The sequence below is a fragment of the Coregonus lavaretus genome (assembly GCF_964263955.1).
Source record: "Coregonus lavaretus genome assembly, contig: HAP1_SCAFFOLD_911, whole genome shotgun sequence".
NCBI lineage: Eukaryota > Metazoa > Chordata > Actinopteri > Salmoniformes > Salmonidae > Coregonus > Coregonus lavaretus.
In genome coordinates, this window is record NW_028163519.1 from 165,396 (window position 1) to 177,235 (window position 11,840).

Genomic DNA, 11,840 nt, shown 5'->3' on the forward strand with positions numbered 1-11,840 from the left:
TGCATGTGTGGGGTACAGAGATTATGTATTCGTTCAAAAATCACTATTATTGCACACATAGTGAGTACATCTAACTGATTATGTGACTTGTTAAGCACATTTTTACTCCTGAGCTTATTTACACTTGCCATAACAAAGGGGTTGAAAACGAATTGATTAGATTACTAGATACTAGACTCTGTCAATATGTTTTTGGAAGTGGCTCTGCATTTCTTGCATACATATCATATTTATGTAAGGATTATGATGACTTTCTAAAAGGACAAAGCTGTTTATGTGTGTTCCCTTGTCTCCACTGTCACCACATCCCTCGATGCGTGCAAACAGAGCATCTATATCAGGGATGGGCAACTCCAGTCCTCGGGACCTGATTGGTGTTACACTTTTTCCCCAGCCCCAGCTAACACGTTTGACTCTAATAATCAAGTGCTCATGGGTTTCAGTTTAGAATGCAATAAGTTTAATCATCTGTGTTTGCTAGGGATGGGGAAAAAGTGTGACACCCCTCCGACCCCCAAGGACTGGAATTGTCCATCCCTGATCTATATGGTAGGACCAGTACCAGACCTTAATGAATGTGTCTGTTTTGAATATTCACGGAGACAGAATGATGTGGTTGATAGCAGAGACGTCATGCCCAAAGGGGGCACAGGGTCACTTGCCCCCTCAGATTTGTGATGTTTAAATTTGTCTTGTTATATTTTCTCTGTCATACTACTAACCATGAAGTTGGCTTTAGCTAGCCCAGATAGGATCCCAATCTCCCAACCTAATAACTACACTGAACAAAAATATAAACGCAACATGTAAAGTGTTGGTCCCATGTTTCATGAGCTGAAATAAAAATCCCAGAAATGTTCCATTTGCACAAAAAGCTTATTTCTCTCAAATTGTGTACACACATTTGTTTACATCCCTGTAAGCAAGCATTTCTCCTTTGCCAAGATAATCCATCCACCTGACAAATATGGCATATCAAGAAGCTGATTAAACAGCATGATAATTACACAGGTGCACCTTGTGCTGAGGACAATAAAATGCCACTCTAAAATGTGCAGTTTTGTCACACAACACAATGCACAGATGTTTCAAGTTTTGAGGCAGCGTGCAATTGGCTTACAGACTGCAGGAATGTCCACCAGAGCTGTTGCCAGATACGTTTATGTTAATTTCTCAACCATAAGCCAAGGCGGCTTTAGAGAATTTGGCAGTACTTCTAACTGGCCTCACGACTTCAGACCACTTGTAAAGCAGCGTATGGGCGAGCTGTTGGCTGATGTCAACGTTGTGAATGCTCCATGGTGGCAGTGGGGTTATGGTATGGGCAGGCATAAGCTACGGACAATGAACACAATTGCATTTTATCGATGACAATTTGAATGCACAGAGATACCGTGGGATAGTGTACGTGCACAAAGTGAGTTTGTAACATGTATATCATTCTTGCTTGTTGTTCTTTATAGTTACTACCATTGCCTATTGTAAGTTGCCTCTCTGTGTTTTACTGTGTTGTGTAATACTCCGCAGGTAGCATTATGCCATTAATACAGCCCTTCCTTTGTTAATAGCGTTGTTGCTCTACTTGTGCTATCAGTTATTGTGCATATTCATTACCCCTGTTATCTGTCCATTACAGGACCACTATCATTCCACTACCTTTCCATGTCCATTTCATCCGTGTGTGTCAATAAAGTATCCTTGGATGTAACTCTGAGGTTGCCTTATTCCCCTCTTACCGAGGGAGGTGAAAGCGCAACCTGGTCTCAGAACATTTCAAGGCAAAGGGTGGCTACTTTGAAGAATCTCAAATCTGAAATATATTTTGATATGTGTAACACGTTTTTGGTTACTACATGATGCCATATGTGTTATTTAATAGTTTTGAAGACTTCACTATTATTCTACAATGTAGAAAATACACAAGACACAGAGGAGGAGAAACTATCCAACACCCTGGGAGAGAGAACGAGTGACCTCAGTCGAACTCATAGCCAGAAAGATGGGTTAGATACAGGAGAGGAGGAGGTTACCCCGAATGCCATCACCCCTGCTCCTGTGATCAGGCCAACGGGCAGGCGGAGCGAGAGGTCATAGTGATAGTGATTCACACCCAGAGAGAGACAGACAACCCATACAACCTCTTGGCTGAGATTAACCACACAGAGGTAGAGGTAGAGGGCCTTCAGGGCAAGCCAGTCAGTCTGCCTGCTCTGATCCTCAAGTCAATTGTATTTAAATTCATATTCATTAAAGATTTTTAGTCAAGACTTGAAAAGTGCCATTTATTTCAAATGATAATTATTCAGTGTCTGCAACCCTCAAGAACCAGGGTGAGTCTGGGTCCCCCTTTAACTGGGCAAACACAACTTGCATATCGTCATAGACTAGGCGGAAACGTTCATCTTTTAACTTTGCTTAAATAAAACAATGCATTTTTCATAGTGAGCAAGAGTTTTCTATGATGATTAAAGTTTTTTGGTCGCGCCCTCCACTTTTTTGTCAAATAATACATCTAAAAAAAATGTAATAAGTTAATTATTAAAAGCATTAAAATTGGGATTGGGATGTTTCCCACTTATTTATACAACCTACTCCACAAAGTTTAGAGAAATGTTCTGAAATTAATTAAGAATTAAACAGAAGAAAATCAGAATTGAAGGCAACTATAATGCAAAGAATTTAATGGTCTATGGTTCAATCCTGTTTCTGGTCTAATGAATAATTAATATTGTTCCTCCTCTTCCTTGTGGCAAGCGCAGCAGCACACTGCCCTCCAAAGCCTGCAAAAAAAACGCCGGACTGCCCCTTTCCTCGCCCTGCATGGAACATCCAGGGTCACCTCCTTGGTGACGTGTGGGGTGACGTCCAGGGTGACCACAGCAACATCCTCTGGAAAGGGACAAAAGTGGGGCAGAATGTAAATAAATGCAAACCGTAGGTTCTAAACACTGGCCAGTTGAATGGGATCTTTTATTTCAGCTCATGAAACATGGGACCAACACTTTACATGTTATCATGATGAACGGCACCTGTCAGAGTGCTTTCTATAAGTCTTACTCACCTGCTTGGATGTCAGATGGCAGAGTGGCGTAGACGGCCACCATGAGAGGCTTTTCTTCAGGTGTGACGTCCGCAACCTCCAAGAGTGAAGAAGCAGGGTATTTATCTGTGTTAGGGGTGAGGTCCAAAACCTCCAGCTGAGAACAAGCCGGATCTGCCTCTGTGTTAGGGGTGATGTCCACAACCTTCAGGTGGGTAGAAGCCGGGTCTGCCTCTGTGTAAGGGGTGATGTCCACAACTTCCAAGTGGGACGAGACGGGTTCTGCCTCTGTGTTAGGTGTGACGAACACAATCTCCAAGTGGGAAGAGACGGGTTCTGCCTCTTTGTTAGGGGTGATTTCCACAACCTCCAGGTGGGAAGATGCCGGGTCTGCATCTGTGTTAGGGGTGATGTCCACAAACTCCAGGTGGGAAGAAGCAGGATCTGCCTCTTTGTTTGGGGTGATGTCCACAAGCTCCAGGTGGGAAGATGCCGGGTCTGCATCTGTGTTAGGGGTGATGTCCACAAACTCCAGGTGGGAAGAAGCAGGATCTGCCTCTTTGTTTGGGGTGATGTCCACAAGCTCCAGGTGGGAAGATGCCGGGTCTGCCTCTGTGTTAGGGGTGGTTTCCACAACCTCCTGATAGGAAGAAGCCGGGTCTAACTCTGTGTTAGGGGTGAGGACCACAAACTTCAGGTGGGTAGAAGCCTTCTTAGCCTCTGTGTTAGGGGTGATGTCCACAAGCTCCAAGTGGAAAGCAGCCAGGTCTGCCTCTGTGTTAGGGATGATTTCCATAACCTCCTGGTGGGAAGAAGATGGGTCTGCCTCTGTGTTAGGGGTGATGTCCACAAGCTCCTGGTGGGAAGAAGCCAGGTGTGCCTCTTTGTTAGGAGTGATGTCCACAACCTCCAGTTGGGAAGAAGCAAGGTGTGCCTCTTTGTTAGGGGTGATGTCCACAACCTCCAGGTGAGAAGAAGCCGGGTCTGCCTCTGTGTTTGAGGTGATGTCCACAACCTCCAGGTGGGAAGATGCTGGGTCTGCCTCTGAGTTATGGGAGATGTCAACAAGCTCCAGGTGGGAAGAAGCCGGGTCTGTCTCTGTGTTAGGGGTGGTTTCCACAACCTCCTGATAGGAAGAAGCCGGGTCTAACTCTGTGTTAGGGGTGATGTCCACAAGCTCCAGGTGGGAAGAAGCCAGGTGTGCCTCTTTGTTAGGGGTGATGTCCACAACCTCCAGCTGAGAAGAAGCCGGGTCTGCCTCTGTGTTATGGGTGATGTCCACAACCTCCAGGTTGGAAGAAGCAGGGTCTGACTCTGTGTTAGGGGTGATGTCCACAACCAATGGGTGGGAAGAAGCTGGGTCTGCCTCTGTGTTATGGGGGATTTCCACAACCTCCAGGTGGGAAGAAGCCTGGTCTGCATCTGTGTTTGGGGTGACAATTAAAATCCTGATTGGCTTTACTACTACAAGGCACCAGGATGTCATGACAAAAGGCATATGTCAGAGTGTTCTCTATGAGTGCTACTCACCTGCTTGGATGTCAGCTGGTAGTGTGGCGGAGACGGCCACCACTAGGACAGGGGGAACTGGCAGGGTGTCTGCAGTAGGCTGGAAGTAGCTTTTCACCTCGTCCGCCACAAAGGCACAGACAGAGCTCATAAAAAAAGGGGTTGTGAGGTCATCCAGGGAGAAGGACTGGCTGATTCTCCCAAGGATCGACCTCACAGAGTCAAAAGTAGCAGCCCGGGAGAAAGGGGTGTGAGGAGAAGAGGCCTTCAACATGCTGGAGAGCTTCTCCCCTACGGCCACCACCATACTCACAGCCATCCCGCTTAGGAGGATGGGGTGATCTGAATGGCCTTCCTCTGGCTGAAGCCACAGGGCCAGGAGGATCCTGGGCACCAGCTCCACCACCACCTGGGATGGGCTGAGCAGGTTGCTACAGGGCTTATTGGACAGCTTGTCCTGAATGCTCCTCACAGCTCTCTCCATGATGATGTGGACCTTGGGGTCGCTGAAATCAACAAAAAGCAGCAGAGAAAGCTAAACAATGTGCAATGTTCACACAGAGAACACTGCCCTAGTTTTTTTCTGCATAGCTCCAGATGTGTAGATGAATGGAGCAAGCCGTATGCGGGGCAGTACATGGAACTCACATGTCAGCGCCAGCTGGAGAGGTGGGGTGCATAGAGCGGCGGAGCTTGCAGACAGCCTTGTGCTCCATGTCAATCATTTTTAGGCAGGTGTTTACTTCCCAGGTCTGCCGTAGGAAACAGGAAGTCCCATTAGTGTAATTTCACAACAGATATATTCTGCTGTACTAACTAGTTGTTGAAAGGCTAGAAAAGAGCTCACTGACTGATAGTCTAAGTCTCTAACTCTCATTCTCTTACCAGCCGAGCGAGTTCGTTCCCCTCCTCCAGGGTTTCCTTCCACACCCTTCAAATAAAACACAAAGCATTTCAACTTTCCTGGCTTCCTATTTATCTGTTGTTTATTTTACCCACACCTCCTGGAGTGCTGCTGGTGACAGAGAATGGCAGTGAAGGTGAGAGCTGACGTGGTACTCACCTCTCCCTAAGGGATTTTTTGCCCTGAGACACCAGCCAGTCGCTCATGTGCTCCATGGTGACATGGGGCGAGACCTGGCCTCGACTCTGGAGCAGCAGATAGTGGACCATGAGCTTCTTCTGCAAGATGAGGTAAGGTGTGAGACCGTGCCACTAAAGACCATATAATGTGCTTTCAGAGGGGCCTCTCGCAACATTTCACAACTGCTCATGTCTCACAATTTGCAAGTGATATTAAGAACTCTTATGACCATCTTCTCTAAACTGTCTTGAAATAAAACTCTTGTTTTGGGATTAAATCTATCTCTTTCTTTCTGTGGTTACTGTTTTTGTGGGATGAATCTTACCTGTTTATTGTAATATGCTTCCTCCCAGCAGGCCTGCAGAGTCTGAAAATAAAGGCTGCTTCTACAGAATTCCTTTGAAGATAATTAAAATAAGTATGCTTTATTAGGTACATTATGCACAGGCATTTACAGTATGCCAAAAGGAATATCTCCTAAAATTACCTTAGTGGGACCATAAGTGAACTCAGGAATGCTCCCAATCCTATCCATGGTCAGAGGGGGACGAAATGCAGCGCTATAAATATACGGGATGCTCTAGAGATAACAGGAATTACTTAAAGTCGCGAATGATCAATGCCTGTGGAATCGTCCAATTTGCTGCGCTGAGAATTGAGTTGTAGGCGATATTTGGTTATGTTTGGCGCAACATACATGTTTACATTCTATTGCCATGGAGAAATTGAGTTTCTAGAACCTGTTTTCTTCTATGTCTTTATTTCGTGAAATATTAAGATCTTTATTTTGTCATAATGTGTATATGAGGACGTTGGAGCCCGTTCCGATTCATGACGCGGTTATCCAGGTGCAAGTTGCATAGACCTACTAATCAAACCTTGGCTTACAAGTTAAATTAAATTAGTATATATGCCTATACAAATCTATTGACCACATCCATTTAAATCAATGATTGTCAATTGAAAATCTGGTTGTTGTGTTATCCTGTTGTGCGTGTCAGGGCTCCTCTTAAGCACGTTATTCCAATATTTCCTAGAATTGACGCAGGTTACACTTTTGCAAAACTACTCGGTTAAAAATAAGAGCATGAATGACAATAAAGGTATGACTTGAATTATATGTGTAGTAGTGTGATGTTGTTCCCCTAGATTATGCACCAAATTGCACACAAGGACAGTTCAAGTAGGCCAGGTCAAGAGGGGATGTTAAAAAGTTAATAATAATAGTAATTCAATGTGGTTTCTTTATTTAATTACAGCTCCATAGCTAATGTTATTTTTTGGTGTACAAACATTTTTATGTATCTATATTGTTAATACACCTAATTGTAAAAGTTGTGTATATTTTGGTTTGGTCCATCGCGGGTTATCTGTATTTATGTACCCTCTTATTGTTCTCTTTTGCCTGACCTTCAACTAGCAAGGTATGTTGTCCTTGGCGCCGTAATTTGTCGATATAAAACTGTGGTAAAGTTACACAAAGTGCTGTTACGCAACTACAGGTTTTGTTACAATGTGGACAATATAAAGATGTATGTTAACAACTTTCACCGAGCTCGCTAATTAGGGTACCTATTGTAACTCGGGAGTATTTGGGGCAGTGTTTGAGTGAGTGTCTATGTGCTCACGCAGGTGCCCGAGAGCTGTGGCTGCACCAAGGGCTAAACTATTGTGTGTTGTCTCTTCGTGTACAGGTATGTCATTTATTTTGTCAGAATTATGTTGTATATCATTTTACTTGTATTGTATAGTGTGTTGTTAGGCACTGAATGTGTGCATGCAGCACCTGTTCTCTTTTGCCTGACCTTCAACTAGCAAGGTGCCCGAGAGCTGTGGCTGCACCAAGAGCTAACATATTGTGTGTTGTCTCTTCGTGTGCAGGTCGAATAAAAATTATCCAACCATCAGAATTCCAGTTGTGGCAGTGTCCTAATTACGTGACCTGCCGACTGGTCAGCTCAAGCCGACCGCCGGAGCTGTGCATGTGGATGAGGTGCACGACCTGCGCATGTGAATTTGTTGATGGCTTACTGTAAGTGAATATATACTGTAAACAGTGAAAGTGAATGTAGCATATTCATTAGATACAGGTATTCGTGCTTATTTGTATGTTTTGGATGAATTTGTTTATTGCATTTTTTGGGGGGGGGTATTTGAATGCACTAAATGCACCCGTGTTATGCTGGGGATTTTAGTGTGGGTAGAGGGAGGGGTGTCCTTCCATTTACACCAATTGTACAGTCAGCTCCTGGGAGTAGAGCGTTTGCTAGTCCTGAGTTTGCAAGCACTGGGAGGGGTAGGCTGTTTGTTCCACCTGACCAGGGTATCCCACCTCTGTCTTTTGATGTACCATCATCCACAGTACTCGGTGATAATGGGACGCCTCCGAGTCAGCTTAGTGACCTTATTAAGCAGATTGGTTCAGAGATAGGAGAATCTATCAGAGCGAGTTTACTGCAGCCTGGGGTTTCAAGTCTTTCTCCTGCCCGTCCCCCTCACCAACCCCAGCAGTTTCCCCTGCCTGAGCAGTGTGGGTCAACCTTTATTGATGCGTCCAAGCTGAATCTGGTTGTGAAGTCAGATGTTAGTGCTCCACCTCTTTTTAGGGGTGATGGCTCAGATAAGTACTCTGTCCTGGAGTGGGAGGAGTTAATGGAAGTCTACCTAGAGAAGAGGGGTTACACTGGGTCTGGGAATGAGATGAGGATTCCTAGTCAATGAACTTGTCATAAATCAACATAGGATAGGCCCTCTTCCCCCCCCCCCCCCCCCCCCCCACAAGACTCATATATATATATATATATAGGAAATGTAAGCAAGGGTTGAGCTTCTTCAGTTTGTGTCACAAAGTGGATAAGTTTCTGTGTCCCTTTCAGAGTGAGTGACACATTTACTTTATATAGTGTACCAAGAGTTGTTCCCTCGCTTACGGCCATACCAGCCTGAATACGCCCATCCTGATTGGAGAAGTGACGACAGGTGCGAGGTTTGAGCTGTGAGTGAGTGTTTGGTGAAGAGTGTTTGTGAGAGAGCTATTTTTGTTAATTAATTGGATTTCGAAATATATTTTTTGTTTTAGTTTTTCCCCCTTGCAGTTTTTCTGCTTGGGGGAGAGTTTTTTTGAAGCACTATGACGGACAACATGGAAACGACAAACGGAATGGACAAAGACAATGAAAGGGCGAAACGGAAGAAAAATGAAGATAAAGAAGGAAGGAAATATGGCAAAGAATACACGGTGGCAATTGAGTTGGAAGGAGATGACAAGGTGACGACAATGGAACTACTACGAGCAATTAAGGAGGCGTGTGGAGAGGTGGTGGGATGCCGAATGAAAGGAGAAAAGAAGTATGAAATTACGATGAGAAATGGAAAAGGAAAAGAACGTTTAATGGATGGAATACGGATAAAGGACACCAGGATTGTGGCGAGAGATGTTAATGTGAAGGAATTGGTGGTGTCTTTTATGAATCTCCCAGTATATGTAGAAGATAGTGAGATACTGGACAAGCTGATTAGATGGGGAGTGGAAGCCGTTTCGGAGATAAGGAGGAGAGTTTGGCCAGGAACGGAGGTGGTTGATGGGACACGTTTTTGCAAAGTCAAGTTCACAGAAAAAGTGACATCATTGCCTTACTCTACAAGAATTGAGACGTTGGAGGGAGCAGAATATTTTAGGGTCCTTCATGACAATCAGGTCAGAGTGTGTCGGTTGTGTATTCAACCTGGGCACATAGTTAAAGACTGCCCTGAATTTAAGTGTTTCAAATGTGGCAAGCAAGGACACTATGTGAGAGAATGTGTTGGAGAGAGGGAAAGGAATTTCTGTGGTGGATGCAGAAAGAGATTGGCGGAGTGCAACTGTGGAGAGGATAAGGCTGAAGAGGGGAGTCAAGCACTATTCGAGGAAGAAGTTGTATTGTCGCAAGAAGGAGAAGAAGATGGAGGAGAGGACGTGGTGGAGAGTGGAGAGACGGAGGAAGGAAGAAGGGAGAAGGACCAGAAGATGAATGAAATTGGGAGTAGTATGGACTCAGAAATAAGAAGAGGGAGTTTTCAGGAGGAGGGGGGGAGTGGACTGGGGGGAAGCACGGGGGACTCACAGGTTTTGGGGGATAGCCCAGTACTAACAAGTACCTCGGGGGGTGAAGAAATGGAGAGAGGTTCGAGTTTGAGAACAATAACAGAAACGACAACGACGGCTATAAATGAGACGGAGATGAACACGGGGAGCACAACGATGACAATACCAGAGACGGAGGTGAACATGGGGAGCACAACGGATGAGGGTGACAAGAAGTTGAGTTGGATGGATAACATGGACTTGGAGGAGATATCGGACACGGACGATGGAGAAAAGATTGAAAGAACGAGGGAAGGATACAGGAAGAGGAAAGCCGGGGGAAGAGGGGGAGAGAAAGGGTGGAAGAGGAAAGAAACTGGATAACAGGTAGAGGATAATGAAATTATATTTTATTATTCTATTATTTATTAGAATGGTAAATATAATGTCAATAAATGCAAATGGGTTGAGAACAATGGGAAAATTTAATAGAATAGTACAAATGAAGAATTCAGATATTTTATGTATTCAAGAGACGCACTGGGATAATGCATGTGTTTTAGAAGTAAAAAAAATATGGAGGGATTTTATTTATGTTAACAATGGCAGGGGAAATTCAAGTGGGGTCGCAATTTTATTAAGGAAGGATGTAGTAGAAAATGTGAAGAAGATATATAATGATAATAATGGGAGGATTTTAATTTTGGATTTTGAATATATGAATAGGGTTTTTAGGATTATAAATATTTATGCGCCGAATAATGAGATAGAGCGAAAGAATTTATTTTTAGAATTAGGGAAATGGTGCAAGGGTAACTGTATTTTAGTAGGGGATTTTAATGTAAAAATGAATAGATTAGATATGAAAAGGGGAGCTATTTTTAGAAATGACGTATCTAGGGGGGTCTTAAGGAAGATTATGTTTGAAAACAGTTTGATTGATATATGGAGGGAGGAGAATCCGAACAAGAGAGGAATTTCTAGAAGGCAGGTGGTTTTAGGGGAGTTGAAACAGACGCGAATAGATCTGGTTTTAGTAAATGAGGGTTTAAGGAATTTTATGAAAGAAATTAAGTATGTTTTTACAGCTTTTAGTGATCATGCGGCGGTGGTATTTTCTTGTGGAGTAAGGGCACATACTAAATCTGGTGGGCTGTGGTGTTTAAATAATAGCTTGCTAGAGGAGGAAAATTATATTGAGATGATATCAGAATGTATTGGGAAGGCCAAAAGACAACAGTTAATGGAGGTGAATATGGGGTTGTGGTGGGAGGAGCTGAAAACCAAATGTAAGGAATTGACTATAAAATATGCTGTTAAGAGGAATTATTTTTTGAAAAAGAAGGAGAGGGAACTACGTAAGAAGGTTAAACATGAACTTGAGTGTATAGAAAAGGATGAAGGTCATGGGGTGGAGGATTATTTACTGGCTAAGGATGCACTTGATGAATATGAGAAGAAGAAATGTAATGCGGCGATTGTAAGGAGTAGAGTGCAATATGCGATAGAGGGGGAAAGGTGTACTTCATTTTTCTTGAATTTAGAAAAAAGAAGACAAGAGAAGATTTATATTACGGAGTTAATTAATGATAAAGGGGAAAAGGTTAATGATTTGGTGGGGATTCTGGATACGGTCGAGAGATATTATGAATGCTTATTTAAAAAAGAAGAGGTTAATGATTCCTGTATGGATAAGGTGCTTGAACACGTGGATACTAAGTTAACAGAAGGGGAAAAAAACATGTGTGATGAAGATATGAGTCTAACTGACATTAAGGAGGCCATATTAGATGCTAATTGCAATAGGAGTCCGGGGTCTGATGGCCTAACTGCGGAATTTTATAAATCTTTTGCAGATTTGTTGGCTCCAATTTTAAGAAAACTGTATGAATATATTGAAAAGACTCAAGTGGTGCCAGATTCGCTGGCCACAGGAGTTTTAACCATACTGTATAAAAATAAAGGGAGTCGTGTAAATTTGGATAATTATAGACCATTGACACTTTTAAATTGTGATTATAAGATCTTAGCCAAGGTCTTAGCTAATAGAGTTAAAAAAGTTATGGGAGGAGTAATAGCAGAGACACAAGGATATAGTGTACCAGGGAGGGATATTTCTGACACAGTGGGAACAATAAGGGATG